Source organism: Balaenoptera acutorostrata, chromosome X (genome assembly GCF_949987535.1).
Source record: "Balaenoptera acutorostrata chromosome X, mBalAcu1.1, whole genome shotgun sequence".
Classification (NCBI taxonomy): domain Eukaryota; kingdom Metazoa; phylum Chordata; class Mammalia; order Artiodactyla; family Balaenopteridae; genus Balaenoptera; species Balaenoptera acutorostrata.
Genome location: NC_080085.1, coordinates 64,255,418 through 64,276,071, shown reverse-complemented (window position 1 = coordinate 64,276,071; position 20,654 = coordinate 64,255,418). Strand labels below are relative to the sequence as shown.

The following is a 20,654-nucleotide window of genomic DNA, read 5'->3' as shown; positions in this document are numbered from 1 at the left end:
GAACCCAGCTGACAGAGCTGCCCAAAGTCCCCTCTGCTGCATCTCCTTCCTAAGGCTGGAGCTCTTGCTGAGTTAAGACCTGCCCCCAGGGGCCCCATTCACTGCTCTGTCCCACTCTCTGTAACTGGCATGCCATAGAGCCTCACCATCTACAAGACTGGAGTTACCAATGCTCTGTCCCCAACTCCTGGATCACAACTCAAAGCTTTGACCCATCATCAACAGGAATAACTGCTACTGCTCTGTGCTCCACTATCTGAGTTCTAAGTCATGGCATTCACTTGCCATCACCAGGGAGCACTTCTGTTGCCTTCTGCCCCATCCCCTGTGTCCTGAGTCAGGATGTTGACACTCCATCACAGGGGCCATACTGCTGCTGCTCTGCATCCTTTAAGGAAGCTCAGTGAGATTCAACAAAACACAGATGGACAACTCAATGAACTCAAGAAAAATAATGCACGAACTAACATGAGAATATCAATAAAAAGAAATAATTTAAAATAAACAGAAATTCTGGAGTTGAAGAATACAATAAATGAAATAGAAAATACAGTAGAGAGCTTCACAGTAGGCTCAATCAAGCAGAAGAAAGAATCAGCAAACTTGAAGACAAATCTCTTGATATTACCCAGTAAAGGAGAAAAAAAGAAATAAGAATGGAAGATTAAAGAAAGTCTATATGAACTACGGAACATCATCAAAAGAAACAATATTCACTTTATGTGAGTTCCAAAGGAAGGGGGGGAGGAAGGGGGCAAAAAACATATTTAAAGAAATAATGGTCCTCAATGGTGAAAAACTGAAACCATTTCCACTAAGATCAGGAACAAGACAAGGTTGCCCACTCTCACCACTATTATTCAACATAGTTTTGGAAGTTTTAGCCACAGCAATCAGAGAAGAAAAAGAAATAAAAGGAATCCACATCGGAAAAGAAGAAGTAAAGCGGTCACTCTTTGCAGATGACATGATACTATACATACAGAATCCTAAAGATGCTACCAGAAAACTACTAGAGTTAATCGATGAATTTGGTAAAGTAGCAGGATACAAAATTAATGCACAGAAATCTCTGGCATTCCTATACACTAATGATGAAAAATCTGAAAGTGAAATTAACAACACACTCCCATTTACCACTGCAACAAAAAGAATAAAATATCTAGGAATAAACCTACCTAAGGAGACAAAAGACCTGTATGCAGAAAATTATAAGACACTGATGAAAGAAATTAAAGATGATACTAATAGATGGAGAGATATACCATGTTCTTGGATTGGAAGAATCAACATTGTGAAAATGACTCTACTACCCAAAGCAATCTACAGATTCAATGCAATCCCTATCAAACTGCCACTGGCATCTTTCACAGAACTAGAACCAAAAATTTCACAAATTGTATGGAAACACAAAAGACCCCGAACAGCCAAAGCAATCTTGAGAACGAAAAAATGGAGCTGGAGGAATCAGGCTCCCTGACTTCAGACTATACTACAAAGCTACAGTAATCAAGACATTACGGTACTGGCACAAAAACAGAAATATAGATCAATGGAACAGGATAGAAAGCCCAGAGATAAAGCCACGCACATATGGTCACCTTATCTTTGATAAAGGAGGCAAGAATATACAGTGGAGAAAAGACAGCCTCTTCAATAAGTGGTGCTGGGAAAACTGGACAGGTACATGTAAAAGTATGAAATTAGAACACTCCCTAACACCATACACAAAAATAAACTCAAAATGGATTAAAGATCTAAATGTAAGGCCAGACACTATCAAACTCTTAGAGGAAAACATAGGCAGAACACTCTGTGACATAAATCACAGCAAGATCCTTTTTGACCCAACTCCTAGAGAAATGGAAATAAAAACACAAATAAACAAATGGGACCTAATGAAACTTAAAAGCTTTTGCACAGCAAAGGAAACCATAAACAAGACCAAAAGACAACCCTCAGAATGGGAGAAAATATTTGCAAATGAAGCAACTGACAAAGGATTAATCTCCAAAATTTACAAGCAGCTAATGCAGCTCAATAACAACAAAAAAAAAACCCAATCCAAAAATGGGCAGAAGACCTAAATAGACATTTCTCCAAAGAAGATACACGGATTGCCAGCAAACACATGAAAGAATGCTCAACATCATTAACCATTAGAGAAATGCAAATCAAAACTACACTGAGATATCATCTCACACCGGTCAGAATGGCCATCATCAAAAAATTTACAAACAATAAATGCTGGAGAGGGTGTGGAGAAAAGGGAAACCTCTTGCACTGTTGGTGGGAATGTAAATTGATACAGCCACTATGGAGAACAGTATGGAGATTCCTTAAAAAACTAAAACTAGAATTACCATATGACCCAGCAATCCCACTACTGGGCATATACCCTGAGAAAACCATAATTCAAAAAGAGTCATGTACCACAATGTTCATTGCAGCTCTATTTACAATAGCCAGGACATGGAAGCAACCTCGGTGTCCATCAACAGATGAATGGATAAAGAAGATGTGGCACATATATACCATGGAATATTACTCAGCCATAAAAAGAAACGAAAGTGAGTTATTTGTAGTGAGGTGGCTGGACCTAGAGTCTGTCATACAGAGTGAAGTAAGTCAGAAAGAGAAAAACAAATACTGTACGCTAACACATATATATGGAATCTAAGGGGAAAAAAAAGGTCATGAAGAAGCTAGGTGCAAGACGGGAATGAAGACACAGACCTACTAGAGAATGGACTTGAGGCTATGGGGCGGGGGAAGGGTAAGCTGTGACAAAGTGAGAGAGTGGCATGGACATATATACACTACCAAATGTAAAATAGATAGCTAGTGGGAAGCAGCCGCATAGCACAGGGAGATCAGCTCGGTGGTTTGTGACCACCCAGAGGGGTGGGATAGGGAGGTTGGGAGGGAGGGAGACGCAAGAGGGAAGAGATATGGGAACATATGTATATGTATAACTGATTCACTTTGTTATAAAGCAGAAACTAGAACACCATTGTTAAGCAATTATACTCCAATAAAGATGTTAAAAAGAAAGAAAGAAAGAAAGAAACAATGGCTGAAAACTTCCTAAATCTGGGGAGAGATATGGCCATCCAGGTCTATGAAACTGAAAGTTCACCAAACAGATTCAACCCAAAGATATCCTCACCCAGAAACATTATAATCAAACTCTCAGAGACAAAGAGAAGATTTTAAAAGCAGCAAAAAAGTGACTTCCCTGGCAGTCCAGTGGTTAAGACTCTGCACTTCCACTGCAGGGGGCACAGGTTCGATCCCTGGTCAGGGAACTAAGATCCCGCTTGCCACATGGCATGGCCCAAATAAAAATAAAAATAAATAACAGCCGCAAAAGAAAAATGACTCATCATATACAAGGGAATCCATATAAGGCTATAGGTAGATTTCTCAGCAAAGACCTTGCAGTCCAGTAGAGAGTGGGATGATACATTCAAAGTGCTCAAAGAAAAAATTATCAACCAAGAATACTATACCCAGCAAAGTTGTCTTTCAGAAATGAAGGAAAGTTACTTTCCCAGATAAACAAAACCTGACAAAATTTATCACCACTAGACCTGACTTATAAGAACTCCTATAGGGAATTCTTCAAGCTAAAACTAAAGGATGCTAATCAGTAACATGAAGACATATGAAAGTATAAATCCACTGGTAAAGGTAAATATAGAGTCAAATTCAAAATACTTTAATACTGGGACTTCCCTGGTGGTGCAGTGGTTAAGAATCCGCCTGCCAATGCAGGGGACACAGGTTCGAGCCCTGGTCTGGGAAGATTCCACATGCCATGGAGCAACTAAGCCCATGCACCACAACTACTGACCCTGTGCTCTAGAGCCCACGAACCACAACTGCTGAGCCCACATGCCACAACTACTGAAGCCCACATGCCTAGAGCCTATGCTCTGCAACAAGAGAAGCCACCGCAATGAGAAGCCCATACACAACGAAGAGTAGTCCCTACTCGCTGCAACTACAGAAAGCTCGCACACAGCAACAAAGATCCAAAGCAGCCAAAAATAAATAAATTCATTTAAAAAACAAAAACAAAATACTTTAATACTGAAATGGTAGTGTGTAAACCACTTTGAACTCTAGTATACAGGTTAAAAGACAAAATAGGTGTAGCTACAATATTTTGTTAATGAATATACAATATAAAAATATGTAATTGTGACACCAAAAAATGGGGGGGGGCAGTAAATGTATAGAATTTTTTAAGTAATTGAATTTATGTCTACACAAAAAACCAGTAGAGATGTTAATAGCAGCTTTTTTCATGATTGCTGAAACTTAGAAGCAATCAAGATATCCCTCATTAGGTGAATGGTAAATCAACTGTGGTATATCCAGATAATGGAATATTTTTCAGTGCTAAAAACAAATGAACTATCAAGCCATGAAAAGACAGGAAAAACCTTAAATGAATATTACTAAGTGAAAGAAGCCAATCTGAAAATCCTACACTGTATGATTCCAACTACATGACATTTTGGAAAAGGCAAAACCATGGAGATAATACAAAGACCACTGGTTGCCATGGGTTGGGGGGGATGGGATGAGTAGGCAGAACACATGATTTTTAGGGCAGTGAAAATACTCTGTATAATATAATACTCATTATATTATAATGATGGATACTTGTCCAAACCCATGGATACATTTGTCCAAACCCATAGAATGTAGAAGACTGAACCCTAATGTAAACTATGGACTTTGGATGATTAGGATTGGCCAATGTAAATTCATCAATTGTAACAAATATACCACTGTGATGGTGGATGTTGATCGTCGGGGAGGCTATGCATGTGTGGGGGCAGGATGTACATGGGAGGTCTATGTACCTTCTCAATTTTGCTGTGAACCTAAAATTGTTCTAAAAATATTTTTTTAAAAAACCAACCTATTGAGGATAGAAAAGGTAAGCCAAAAATTCACCACCAGATTGCACCCATATTACCTAAAAATTTAAGGAAAGTCTTCTCTTCCAGAAGTCCCCAAAATATCTAAAAGTTCCTGGGCCTGCTAGAAAGTGACCTTCCTTATTCACCTGAAAGACTGGAAACTGTAAGCCAGGTTCCAAGGCATTTTCCCCTAGGGCTGTATAAGCCATGCTTCCATTAAGCCAACCTTTATATCCTTTAAAAAGTTTGGTCATATCTGATTAAATGAGCATTGGTTTCAAATATGACATTCCAGAGAAGGCCTTGGTTGCATAACCAATGTTTCCAATTATGTCCTGTTAAAAAGGAGGAAAGAGTCCTTTTTAACCTATGCAAGTAATTATATTGCCATAAAAATAATACCCAAATAAGAGTTTCTGAATTAGGGAAAGGTCAGGCAAGGAGAAAAGATAAATTGTTCATTTCTGTTTACAAAAGCACAATATACATGATTATTATAATTTATAGATAGCTTAAGAAAAAAGAAAAGTTTTCCCTACATCCAGAAAAAAGAACATTAAAACATCAACAGTATTCTAAAAAGTAAAAATAAAAGCCACAACCATTGCTCATCAGTTCATTCCATCGTAGTAATGAATTCTTGTTCTAATCAATCATGGGTTAGTAGTCTCCTGATATCTGCTTCTTGACTAGAGTTCTGAAAATCTTGATGCATTCCACAAGCACAGTTTCAAAGTTTTTAAAATGATGCCATCAGAAGCCTGAGCCCAAATACACAGTCCTTTCCACCGGGATCTGAGACAATCCTTCAACTGAATACAAAGCACTCAGGCCTGTAGCTGATTACAAGAGCTTTCAAAGAAGCATCAGAGAAATCAGAAATTATCTGTAGAAACAAAAGTCTTAAAGTGGCTGTGAGTAAATTATTACTAATAATTTTCAAAAGTGAAAATCTAATGAGAGTTCATTAAAAGAATAATGCAAATGAAAAGGAAATTTGGTTGTTGGTGTAGCATGCAAAACAAGATAATAAAGTCAATTTTTAAAGTCTTAGAAAAAAATTTATTAACATAATGATTAGCCAACCCAATTTTCAAAGAAGACAGTGAACATTACATGATTAATAAAATAAATATTATTTTTCAAAGAAAACTTGAGATATAACATATAATCCTGATATATCATGAATATACCAAGTGTCCAAATAGCATACACCAAGATTATCAAATAAAGTGCTTCTGTAAGTCTGATGTAGGTTCTAAACATATGCATATTAGTAAAACTCCACAGGTGAGTAACAAGAATCCCTGATGGAAAAACACTGGCCTTGAATATGCTAGATTCAAATTAAAGAAATAAAGTTGTGACCAAGTTAACATTTAAAACAATAACTGAAAGAATGACTATAAAAATAGACTGTAGTTGTATAATATCAGGAAAAGCAGTACCAGGACAGTGACAAATAGAAATATATCACAGTCAGCAAGGGCAATGAAAATTCTCTAGAAATTTTCCATATAGCATAAAGTTTGTGAAATATATGTTAATAATATTTTACCTATACCAATTTAACGTAGGGAATACTAAGTATTTCTTACGATTTAACAATGATTTCCATGCAATTCATCAACTGTAACATAACAAATAAAATTAATTATAACACCTCTCTTTTTTAAAGATGAAAGAACAACACCTTTTGATTTTCCAGGGGCATTCTGAGAAAACTCAGACACTTTTAGGTGTAAAAGATATCATTTAGGATTCAATTCTAATTTGGGGATGGTGTATTAGTTTCTGAGGGCTGCTGTAACAACGTACCATGGACTGGGTGGCTTAAACAACAAAAATTTATTTCTTCATAGTTCTGGAGGCTAGAAGTCCAAGATCAAGGTGTCAGCAGGGTTGGTTTCTTCTGAGGGCCTCTCTCCTTGGCTTGTAAGTGGCCTTCTCCCTGTGTCTTCACGTGGCCTTGCCTCTGTGTGTGTGTTTGTGTTCTAATCTCCTCTTCTTAAAGGACACCAATCATATTGACTTAGGGCCCAAGCCATTTAATCTTAATTACCTATTTAAAAATTCTATCTCCAAGTACAGTCACATTCCATGGTACTGGGGGTTAGGACTTCAACATATAAATTTGGGAGAACAAAACTCAGCCCATAAGAGAAGGCAAAATATGAAAAGTTGTCAGAAAAATTGAACACATGATTAAAATAGGATCATGGGTTACTAAGAAACAATACTTGGCTACCTATTTGACCAAAGTGACAATAAAAATATTTTAAAGGACATATAGGAGGTAACACAATGGAAAAAAAATTTAGCTCTTTCAAATGTGAGAAGACTATGTCACCAAAAATGTCAGTGTAGAGAACTGAAAAACTCCATCCCTTCACTCTAGCAATGATTTAGTTGGAAAAAATTGTCAGAATCAACTTTTTCAGAACTCTGGAATCTAATTTAAAAATTTACAACAACCACTCTAATGCTAAATGAAGAAAGAAGCCACTAAATTTTATAAGAGAGCATTGTGGTATTGTGATGTAACCATGTACCATCTCTCATTCCCAGCTTGGTGATAGTGGCCCACATTCATGGAATTTTTTACTGGTGCCAGAGGGAAAATATGGAACATTTTCTTAAAGAACTATGATTATGTGTTTTGATCTGCCTGGTGGCTCCATAAAGGATGGTTTCAGGGGCTTTCTTTTGTTTTGCCCACCACAGAACTTTCTCAGGGCTGGAGTGATCACGTAGGAAATGTTGTCAAAAGAATTTAAAGGCAAATATACTATCCACAGACATCTCGGGCAAGTGATACCAAACACGGCAAGCAACAGACAGAAATGCCTGACAGGAAGAGGCTTAGGGAAAGATATACATGGGGGAACAAGGAATGTGAAAAGCTCTCACAAACACTAGAGAATCTAGAAGTTCACAAGGATACCCAGAGTTGGATGTATGCTCAGAAAATACATGAGAAGACCCAAAGTTTAGACCTCTTGATGATATTTAGGCTCTGTACAAGCAGAAAGTGAAGACAAAGCAGAGTTTAAATTGTATGGATAAGCATTGAATGTGTTTGCTAACACAGAGCTGATCTTCAAAATCTAAGACATTTTTGGGGGGGCTTTAGGCATTTAAGGAAATATTTGTCAACTCACTAGCTGAGTTTTGGGAATAAACAGTACTGACAGTTGCATAAAACTGAAAAAGTAATCAATGCCACTGAATTGTACACTTAAAAATGGTTAAAATGGCAAAATGTATGTTATATATATATTTACCAAAATAAAAACATTTTTACAGTTGCTTCCTGACCACTAACCTAACATAGTAAACATGTTAGTGATCACATATGACAAAGAGTATGGTCTTTACAAAGGTAGTTTCAAAAAGTCACTTTAAAAGAAACAACCGCAACTCACAAAAAGCAGCAACAACAAATGTTGGAGAGGGGAGGAAAAGCTGACTTCCAGAGTTGTTGTATTATAATATACAAAATGCTAAGTTTTCAACAAAAATTAGAAGGCATAAAAAAAGACAATAAAGTATGGTCCATTCACAAGAAGAAAAAGAAATCAATAAAAACAGTGGAAACCTGGACACTGGACTTAGTAGACAAAAACACTGAATCAACTATCTTAAATATGTTCAAAGACATTTAAAAAAACCCATAGATAAAGGATGAAAGGAAAACAGGAGAACAATGTCTCATCAAACAAAGAATACAAAAAGGAACAAAATAGAAATTTTGGAGGTGAAAGGTAAAATAACTAAAATGAAAAATGTACTAGGTGGTTTTAACAAGATATTTAAGCAGTCAGAAGAAAGAACCAGTAAATATAAACATGGGTCCCTTGAAGTTCTCCAGGTTAAGCAGCAGAAAGGAAAAAAAATGAAGAAAAATAAAGAGAGCCCTAAAGACCTGTGGGAAACTATAAAGGATACCAATATATGGATAATGTGCATCTCAGAATGAGAGAAGAGAAAGGAGCAGAAAGACTGAAGAAGTAATGGCTAAAATTTTCCCAAATTTGATAAAAGACATGAAACCATATATCCAAGAATCTCAATGAACTATAGGTAGGATAAACCCAAACAGATCCACAGTGAGATACATTCTAATCAATGTGTTGAAAGCCAAAGATAAAAAGAGAATCTGGAATGCAGCAAGAGAAAAGTGATTCATCACTTGGGATCCTCAATAAGATTAATGACTGGGTTCTCATCAGAAAACATAGAATTAAATTGTTAAAAATATGTTCAAAACTATATCATTTATTCTTAAAAATCTTTTCTTTGGGTAGGAGTTTATTAATTAGCATTTCATGTTGTTTTTCTTGAATAAACTACATACAAAGTGCAAATAAAACAACATAGAAGACAGAAGGCAGTGTGATACCATACTGTTGGAAACCATCCAGACGCTGCAACGCCATGACAAGGTCATGGGGCGCTCCAGTGTGGAACTGCAAGGCGGAACCGCACGTGGAAGGTGGACTACACTCCTCGTAAAAGCAATACTTATAATTTCTATATATGTAAATTTAAGTGTGGCAGGATTTGCCCCAAGGAAAAATCTTAGATTTCCTAGATGAAGAAAAACTACCCTGACTCCCCCTTTGAGTACTGTATGGCATGGCCCGGTGCCTAAAGAGGGACATTGGGAAACAGTGACTAAATCTGGACATAGGGAAATGTTTCTTTGGAAAACACCATCCTCCCTAGAGATATGGCTATATGAGGGTGTTTATGATGATAATAATAATTTGTGGTTCAATATTAATGGTAGTTTAATGATATTTGATCAATTAACTGGTGAACAGATATGTTCTAGATTAGGGACAAATAGAAATGATTTGGAAAGTTATTCTTTAATAGATTATTGGGATCCTAATATTGTTTGTTGCTATATTAAATTGCCTTTGAGTAGCAATATTCAAAATAGAAATTGTAAAATATATTTTAGATATTTTAATGACATTATAAAAAAGGAATGTCCATGTAGGAAAAGCTATGTGGGGGCTAGGGATCTGGCTGATCAGGCTGATTTAGATGAAGCTGCTGCAGCTTATCATAGAGATCCAGATCCACGGGGATTTCCCGTAGTGAAATCGGAAGCAACTCCTCATAATAGATCTCTGTATCCACCTCTGAATGATTTCAGACATAAATTAAAAGAAGAATTGCCCTCAAGGCCTCCTCCTCCTCTTCCTGTTAATAAAATGCAATCTAGGGCAAGGGGAATTCGTATTTCCTCAATAGGTAATAGATTTCATACTTTAGAGGATCCAGACTTTGCTGGATGCTTTCCAGTAATATTTGAGGGAGAATTCAATGATGAAGTAGTATGGGAACCTTTACCCTATAAACTTATGAAAGAATTAAAAACTGCCTGCGTAGACTATGGTCCACTTGCTCCTTATACTTTAACCATTTTGGAGGCTTTAGCCAGTAAATGGATGACTCCATATGATTGGACTCAAGTGGCAAAATCTTGCTTATCAGGAGGACAATATTTGCTTTTGGAAAACTGAATATGAAGATTTAGCTAAAAAGCAGGCAGCTATAAATAAAGGTCATGGCAGGAGAAGATTGACTTTGGACATGATATTAGGCGCAGGAGATTATGATACTGCTCAGGAGCAAATGCATCTGCCAAAGGAAGTACTAATGCAGTGTACAAGTTGTGCAGTTGATGCTTGGAAAGCCTTGCCTCCGATATCTGGCAAGACTACTACCTTAGCAGAGGTAAAACAGAAAGGTGATGAACCCTATGAAGAATTTGTTTCTAGACTTGGCTTGGCAGTAAGTCGTGTTATTTCAAATCAGGAGGCTGCAGAAATTTTAATAAGACAATTGGCTTTTGAAAATGCAAATAATACTTGTCAAGCATTGTTAAGACCTATTAGAAAGACAGGAAGCACTTCAGATTATGTAAAACAGTGTGCAGACGTAGGCCCAGCATTTCTGCAGGGAGTTGCAATTGCAGCTGCATTAAGAGGAGAGCCTTATCCTCAAGTTATACAAAGCATGAATCAAGGAAAAAAGACAACATCAAATATAATTGGGCCTTTTATGGTTAAGTGTTATTCTTGTGGTCAGTCTGGACATATTAGTAGAAATTGTCCATATGGATCCTCTGCAGCCCCAGTAGCCCCAATGAATAGTATGCCTAATGCTGAGTCTTCCTCAGCGGGAGTCCCTATGTCTCCATCTCCAAAATCACTGTGTCCTAGATGCATGAAAGGCTATCATTGGCAAAAAGAATGTAAGAGCAAATTTCATAGGAATGGTAGGATACTGCAGCCCATTAACCCTGGGAATCAGGGAAACTTCCAGAGGGGCCAGCCTCAGGCCCCAAAAATGATTGGGGCATTTCCAATGCAAGCAAAGCCAATACAGCCATCTATCCATCCTCTTCCTCTTCACCCACTACCTCAACCTCCAATGTGCCCCGAACAGATGAATCCATTCTTTCCCCATTGCGATCAGTCTCAGAACTCTTCAGAGCAACCCCAGGTAGTGCGGGACTGGACCTCAGTTCCTCCACCTCAACAATATTAACCCCAGATTCTCCTACAGTAAAGATTCCAACTGGAATCAAAGGACCCTTACCTGAAGGGGTCTTGGGGCTCATATTAGGAAGGAGTTCAACATCAATGGCAGGTATTACAGTATTACCAGGTGTAATAGATTCTGATTATACTGGGGAAATTCAATTGATGATATCACCACCTGTAAAAACACAACAGATTCACAAAGGTCAGAGATTAGCTCAACTATTGTTATTACCTTACTACGTCATGGGTAAATCAGTCACTCAGCAATCTAGAAATAATCAAGGTTTCGGGTCTAGTGACATGGCTTTTTGGGTACAAGAAATTACTCAAACTCGACCTATTAAAACCCTTAAGATAAATGGTAAAGATATTCAGGGTCTATTAGATACAGGAGCTGATGTATCTTGCATATCAGGTAAGGATTGGCCCTCTGCATGGCCTACAAAAACCTCAAAAAATGAATTATTGGGTTTAGGGAAAGCACCAATTGTGGACAAAAGTTCTCAGATTCTTACATGGTCGAATGAAGAAGGGCAAAAACGACTTTTTCATCCTTATGTAATTACTTCATTACCAATAACATTATGGGGAAGAGATATTTTATCCCAAATGGGAATGTTGTTATATAGTCCAGATGGTATAGTTACACATCAAATGTTATCAAAATTTATGAATAAGGTCACTGTTCAAACAGCTGACCCCATTACCTGGAAATCAGATAATCCAGTTTGGGTTGAACAATGGCCCTTGACTGCTGAAAAGCTGTCGGCTGCTCAGGCTTTAGTTCAGCAACAATTGGAAGCTGGTCATATAGAGTTATCTAACAGCCCTTGGAATACTCCTATATTTGTTATTAAGAAAAAATCTGGCAAATGGCTATTATTACAAGATTTGAGAGCTATAAATGATACTATGGAAGATATGGGAACTTTACAGCCTGGTTTACCCTCGCCAGTAGCAATTCCAAAGGATTATAATATAATCATTATTGATTTACAGGATTGTTTCTTTACTATCCCTCTTGATATGGCAGATAGAAAAAGATTTGCCTTTAGTGTTCCCTCTATTAATTTTCAGAGGCCTTATCAAAGATATCAATGGAAAGTTTTACCACAAGGTATGAAAAATAGCCCTACCTTATGTCAAAAATTTGTAGATATGGCTATAAAAGTAATAAGAGAAAGATATAAAAATGTATATCTTATTCATTATATGGATGATATATTAATTGCTCATCCTGATAGAATTTTATTGCAAGAAATATTACAACAAATGACGGCTACTTTGCAGAAATCTGGACTAAAAATTGCCCCTGAAAAAATTTAGGTGCAATCTCCTATGACTTATTTAGGAAGAATTATTAATACTCAAGTTATTACTCCTCAGGTTTTTAGCCTAAGAAAAGATCATTTAAAGACTTTAAATGATTTTCAAAAGTTGTTAGGGGATATAAATTGGATCAGGCCTTATTTAAAAATTACAACTGCTCAATTAAAACCCTTATTTAATATTTTACAAGGGAACTCTGACCCAGTTTCCTCAAGAGAAATTACTCCTGAAGCGCAAAAAGCGTTACAAACAGTGGAAAAGGCTATGAATGATTGTTTTTTGCAGAGAATTGACATAAGAAAGACTTGGGATTTTTTAATATTGTCAACCCCTATATCTCCTACAGGAGTCCTTCAGCAAGATGGGCCTTTGGAATGGATACATTTGCCAGTTACTCCAAAAAAGATTGTTACTGCTTATCCTGCTTTAATAGCAACTTTGATCTTGAAGGGACGTAAAAGAAGCCGAGAATTATTTGGAAAAGAAATGGATAATATTGTTATTCCATATAATAAAGATCAATTAAATGATCTATTGCAGTTTAATGAGGATTGGCAAACTGCCTTAGAAAATTATACAGGACAAATAAAATTTCATCTCCCTGGTCATCCTTTGGTACAGTTTTTTGCAAAACATCCTGTTATTTTTCCCACATTAAGTGCAAAAAATCATTAAAGAAGCCCAATTAGTTTTTACAGATGGGTCCTCAAATGGAAAAGCTGCTATGGTTATAAATGGAAAATCACAAGTGTTACAGACTTCTGAGACTTCTGCTCAAAAGGCAGAACTTATTGCGGTTATTCACGTTTTTGCAGAACTCTCTCAGGAGACATTTAATTTATTTTCAGATTCACAGTATGTGGTTAGACTATTTCCTCATATTGAGACTGCGATTTTACCGGAACAAAAACCATCAATATTTGACCTTTTGATACGCTTACAGAAGCAAATTTGGTCACAATCTTTACCTTATTATGTAGGTCATATAAGGGCTCATTCTAATTTACCTGGAGGATTGTTTGCAGGAAACAATCAAGCAGATCTTTTGACTAAAACTATTATAGGAAGTAATCTAGAGGAAGCAAAACAATCACATAGCTTACATCATCAGAATTCTGCTGCATTAAGATATCAGTTTCACACCCCTAGGGAAATCTCTAAGACAATTGTTAAAAATTGTAAACAGTGTCCTTCAACACAATCTATATTGCCTATGGGAGTAAATCCTAGAGGATTGAGCCCTAATAAATTATGGCAAATGGATGTTACTCATGTGCCGAGTTTTGGGAAGCTTTCATTTGTACATGTTACTGTGGATACATATTCACATGTTATAATAGCCTCTGCTCGGACAGGAGAAGCATTTAAAGATGTAGTACAGCATTTGTTTTATTGTTTTTCATATTTAGGCAATCCTCAAGCTTTAAAAACAGATAATGCACCTGCTTATACATCTAAGGCTTTTAAGGATTTTTGTGCAGCATTTAAGCTCTCACATTCTACAGGAATTCCTTATAATCCCCAAGGTCAAGCTATTGTGGAAAGGGTTTATCATACTTTAAAAATTCAAATTACAAAGCTACAACAAGGAGAATTTAAACATACTTCTCCACATCATATCTTACATCATGCTATGTTTGTTCTTAATAATTTAAATACTGATAATTTACTTAATAATTTAAATACAAGGAAATACAGCAATGCTAAGACACTGGAATCCTGATTATACAAAACCAAAACCAATGGTAAAATGGAAGGATTTACTTACTAGCCAATGGAAAGGACCAGATGTGTTACTAACCAGCGGTAGAGGCTATGCTTGTATTTTTCCGCAGGACGCAGACTCTCCCTTGTGGGTGCCTGACCGATTGATCAGACATGTCAGGTTTACCACCCCCACCTCCATTTCCTTCGACAAGTCGCCTTCTCTTCAAAAAAGAAACTATATCGTCGAACCCAACAAAGGAAATACCTCCGCCGAGATATGAAAATCCCGTTGCTGCAGTTAGAAGGACTTTCCCTTACAGAACAGCCACCAATAATTTTTCGTCCTAGACCTGTTGTAGGACGCCCTGTTCTTGTTCATAGATCTCGTCCTGCGCCGCCACCACCGCCATCTTCACCAGCTAAGCAATCTTTGTCACCTCCTCCTAGAAAACGTTCTGCTTTCTCTACGAGAACAACAAATCCCCCTACATGGGGACAAATAAAACATTTGACAGGAGAGGCTAAGAAGGTTGTTTTGGAACAGGGAGCTATGATAAATCCAGGAAATTTGTTAGTGGCTATGCTTGCGATTATCGCCTGCCAGGTAACAGGTGGAATGGCTGCTGGGTTGAAAGATGCATATTGGGCTTAGGTACCTGATCCTCCTGTGTTACAAGTAGTTACATGGGGAGAGGAAATACCTCCCGTTTCAACTAATAGACCTGATTTTATTAATGGACCTTTAAACTCTCAGGCATATAATAATTTTAAAATGAATGATAATTTTACTTTTGTGGGAAAGTCTGCTTCCTCACCTATATGTTTTAATTTTCCAGCCTCCCTACATTTACAAAATTCATCCTTGAAGCATAATTGTATTCCTACCTCCCTGAGAGGACAAATGTTTGATACTCCAGGAGAAAGAGGAAAAAGACTATTATGGTCACTATTAATGAGAATGCCAGGTTTTGATACAAATCATCTTGATATGGCTAAACAGCCTGATAGATATGGTGATTGTAATGTTACAGGAACTTTAAAAGAGGAATTAGAATCAGGACAAGGTTTAGATCCCTTGACTGGATTTCCTAATTGGAGACAATGCATGTATAGAAGCAGAATGGGTAATGGCAAATCATTATGATATACAAAAAATATATGATTGGAGTCACCCTGATCCCACTAGAGATTATAGAAAATATTACCAACATGCTTCCCTCTATGATTGGGAGAACTCTATTATTCCACCTTACATGAAAGTAAATAGAGTTCATGTTGGAGGATGGGTACCCTCAATATTAACAGGAGTACTTAAAGGAGTAAATTTTTATCAACCTGAGTTATAGAAAATTGTAGCTAGTTCTGCTCCTATAACCCTTAAAAGGCCAAAAAATAAAGTTATGATAGAGTTACAGACATGTTTATATGCTCCTTATGTATTTTTGGTGTCTCACAATTATAGGGATATAAAAATAAAATATAATGATACTGTATATAATGTTCAATGTAAAAATTGTATGTTGGCAAGTTGTGTTAATCCAATGATGAATGCACAGGTGGTGTTAACATTAAAAAGGCCATCATATATTATGGTTCCTGTGCAATTAACAGAACCTTGGTATGAAGAGTATGGAATGCAAGTTTTAGAAGAGACAAAAGCGTTATTTAAAAGACCAAAAAGATTTGTTGCAGCTTTGATTTTAGGTATATCAGCTTTGATTACTACTATTGCATCATTTTCCTTATCAACAATAGCTTTAACTCAGGAAGTACATACTGCTAAACATGTAAATGAGTTATCTAAGAATGTATCCTTAACTTTAGCTATACAGGAAACAATAGATAGGAATTTAGAAGCTAAGTTAGATGTGTTAGAAGAAGCTGTATTACATATAGGTCAAGAGTTAACTGCCTTAAAAGTTCAATTAGCATTGAAATGTCATAAAAATTATAAGTGGATTTGTGTAACTCCAGCACAACTTAATACTTCTATACATAATTGGGATAAGATAAGAAATCATATATTGGGAGTTTGGAATGATTCAGATATTAGTTTAGATTTAAATGAATTGCATAAGCAAATACATACTCTTGCTACTGCTAAACTAAATATTTCCCCTGCTACATCAGCCTTGGATTTTTTTGAGAATATTGAAAAATTTGTGTCTCAAAAAACCATCTTCTCCCTCTTTATTAACGTGGCCATTATTGGAGGAATAATATTAATTTGTATATTTTTATTTCCAGTCATCTTCAGAATAATTCAAAAAAGCATCAAACAAGTATCTGTGGAATTACATACCTATATTTTAAAAAATAAAAAAGGGGGAGATGTTGGAAGCCATCCAGACGCTGCAACACCATGACAAGGTCATGGGGCGCTCCAGTGCAGAACTGCAAGGCGGAACCGCACTGGAGCGCCCCATGACCTTGTCATGGCGTTGCAGCGTCTGGATGGCTTCCAACACCATACTTCAAGTGCTGAAAGAAAAATACTGTCAAACAAGAATTCTTTATCAGATAAAACCATCCTCCCAAAATGAAGGAAAAATTAAGGTATTCCCAGATAAACAAAACTTGAGGGAGTTTGTCACTAGTAAACTTGCCCGAAAAGAAATGCTAAGGAGAATCCTTAGCTGAAATAAGAGGATACTAGATAGCGATGCAAAAATATATAAAGAAATAATTAACACTGGAAAGGGAACTATATAGATAAAAGATAAAACAAGTATAGTACTTTAGATTTGCAATTCTTCTTTTTTCTTTTTTTGCCCATGTAATTTAAAAGATAAATGCATATAACAGTAATTATAAATATGTGTTAAAGGGTACACAGTATATAAAGATGTAATTTGTGACAATAACAACACAAAGGGGAGAGGATGGCACTGTTCAGGAGCAGAATTTTTGTATACTTAATTAGTGTAATTAAGTTGGTTTTAATTGGAGCTAGATTATTATAAATTTAAGATGTTAATTGTAAGCCCCAGGGCAACCACTAAGAAAATAACTAAAATATATACAGAAAAAAAAGAGGGAATTCCCTGGTGGTACAGTAGTTAAGAATCCACCTGCCAATGCAGGGGACATGGGTTCAACCCCTAGTCCTGGAAGATCCCACATTCCACAAAGCAACTAAGCCCATGTGTCACAACTACTGAGCCTGCGCTCTAGAGCCTGTGAGCCACAACTACTGAAGCCCAGGTACCCTAGAGCCCATGCACCACAACTACTGAGCCCATGCACTGCAACTACTGAAGACCACGTGCTCTAGGCCCTGCATGCCACAACTAGAGAAAGCCCGCATGCAGCAATGAAAACCCAATGCAGCCAAAAATAAATAAATAAATAAATTTAAAACAAAAAAGAAAAAAAGAGAAATGAATTGAAATGATACATTAGAAAAAAGTAAACACATAAAGCAGTCGCAGAGGAACTGAGGAATAAAAAAGTTATAAAATATATACAAAACAAACAGTAAAATGTCACAAGGCTTTTCTTATCAGCAATTACTTTAAATGTAAAAGATTTAAACTACACAATTACAAGGCAGAGACTAACTAATCAATTCAAAACCATGATCCAACTATATGCTGTCTACAAGTAACATATTTTAGATACAAAGACACAAATAAGTTTGAAAGTGAAATTGAGGAAAAAGATGTTTCATGCAAATAGTAACCAGAAAAGAGCTTGGGTAGCTATATGAATATCACACAAGATAGAGTTAAATTCAAAAACTGTCAAAAAAGTAAAAGAAGGAAATTATATATTAATAAAAGAGTCAATCCTTAAAGGAGACATAGCAATTATTAACATATACACATATAACAGAACTTCAAAATATATAAGGCAAAAACTGACAGAATTGAATGGAGAAATAGTTATAAAATAGTAGTTGGAAACTTCAATACATCACTTTTACAAATGAGTAAGACAACCTGACAGAAGAATAATGAAGAAATAAAGGACTTGAATAGCAGCATAAGCAACTATACAGAACAGATATATACAGAACAATTTATACATTATTCTCAAGTGCACATGGAACATTCTCCAGGATAGAGAAAATATTAGGCCACAACACAAGTCTCTTCTCCAACTACGACAAAATAAAATGAGAAATTAACAACAGGGGGTTCCTGGAAGATGGCGGAAGAGTAAGACACGGAGATCACCTTCCTCCCCATAGATACATCAGAAATACATCTACACGTGGAACTGCTCCTATAGAACACCCACTGAACGCTGGCAGAAGACGTCAGACCTCCCAAAAGGCAAGAAACTCCCTACGTACCTGGGTAGGGCAAAAAAAAAAAAAAAAGAAGCAACAGAGACAAAACAATAGAGACGGGACCTGCACCAGTGGGAGGGAGCTGTGAAGGAGGAAAGGTTTACAGACACTAGGAAACCCCTTCGCTGGCAGAGACTGCAGGTGGTGGAGGGGGGAAGCTTCGGAGCCATGGAGGAGAGCACAGCCACAGGGGTGCGGAGGGCAAAGCAGAGAAATTCCCGCACAGAGGATCGGTGCCGAGGAGCACTCACCAGCCCAAGACGCTTGTCTGCTCACCCGCCGGGGCAGGCGGGGGCTGGGAGCTGAGGCTCGGGCTTTGGTCGGATTGCAGGGAGAGGACTGGGGTTGGCAGCGTGAACAGAGCCTGAAGGGGTTAGCGCACCACAGCTAGCCGGGAGGGAGCCCGGGAAAAGGTCTGGAGCTGCCGAAAAGGCAAGAGACTTTTTCTTGCCTCTTGGTTTCCTGGTGCGTGAGGAGAGCGGATTCAGAGTGCTGCCTAAACGAGCTCCAGAGATGGGCGCGAGATGCGGCTATCAGCGTGGACCCCAGAGATGGGCATGAAACGCTAAGGCTGCTGCTGCTGCCACCAAGAAGCCTGTGTGCAAGCACAGGTCTCTATCCACACCACCCCTCCCGGGAGCCTGTGCAGCCCGCCACTGCCAAGGTTCCATGATCCAGGGACAACTTCCCCAGAAGAACGCACGGAGCACCTCAGGCTGCTGCTACGTCATGCCGGCCTCTGCCACTGCAGGCTCACTCCGTAACCGTACTCTTCCCTCCCCCCGGCCTGAGTGAGCCAGAGCCCCCGAAGCAGCTGCTCCTTTAACCCCGTCCTGTGTGAGCAAAGAACAGACGCCCTCAGGTGACCAACACGCAGAGGCAGGTCCAAATCCAAAGCTGAAACACGGGAGCTGTGCGAACAAAGAAGAGAAAGGGAAATTTCTCCCAGCAGCCTCAGAAGCAGCAGATTAAAGCTCCACAAACAACTTGATGTACCTGCATCTGTGGAATACATGACTAGACAACGAATCATCCCAAATTGAGGAGGTGGACTTTGGGAACAAGATATATTAGTTTTTCCCCTTTTTCTCTTTTTGTGAGTGTGTATGTGTATGCTTCTGTGTGAGATTATGTCTGTATAGCTTTGCTTTCACCATTTATCCTAGGGTTCTGTCCATCCGTTTTTTTATTTTTTCTTTTTTTCTTAATAATAATTTTTTTATTTTTTATTTTAATAACTTTATTGTATTTTATCTTACATTATTTTATTTTACTTTATACTCTTTCTTTTTTTCTTTCTATTTTTTCTCCCTTTTATTCTGAGCCGTGCGGATGAAAGGCTCTTGGTGCTCCAGCCAGGCATCAGGGCTATGCCTCTGAGGTGGGAGAGCCAACTTCAGGACACTGGTCCACAAGAGACCTCCCAACTTCACATAATACCAAATGATGAAAATCTCCCAGAGATCCCCATCTCAACACCAAGACCCAGCTTCACTCAACGACCAGCAAACTACAGTTCTGGACACCCTACGCCAAACAACTAGCAAGACAGGAACACAGCCCCATTCATTAGCAGAGAGGCTGCCTAAAATCATAATAAGGTAACAGACACCCCAAAACACACCACCAGACGTGGACCTCCCCACCAGAAAGACAAGATCCAGCCTCATCCACCAGAACACAGGCACTAGTCCCCTCCACCAGGAAGCCTACACAACCCACTGAACCAACCTTAGCCACTGGGGACAGATACCAAAAACAACAGGAACTACGAACCTGCAGCCTGCGAAAAGGAGACCCCAAACACAGTAAGATAGGCAAAAT

The 20,654-nt window shown here is 37.8% G+C and overlaps 1 long non-coding RNA gene across 1 annotated transcript in view; it reads right to left on the bottom strand.

Moving 5' to 3' along the window:
* Positions 1-11,553: 11,553 nt before the first annotated feature.
* LOC103008863 (uncharacterized) overlaps positions 11,554-20,654 on the bottom strand; it is a 162,574-nt gene continuing 153,473 nt past the window's right edge. Inside the window, exon 5 of the long non-coding RNA XR_009006642.1 lies at positions 11,554-11,675. This is a non-coding gene — a long non-coding RNA (uncharacterized LOC103008863). The remainder of the gene's footprint in view (positions 11,676-20,654) is intronic.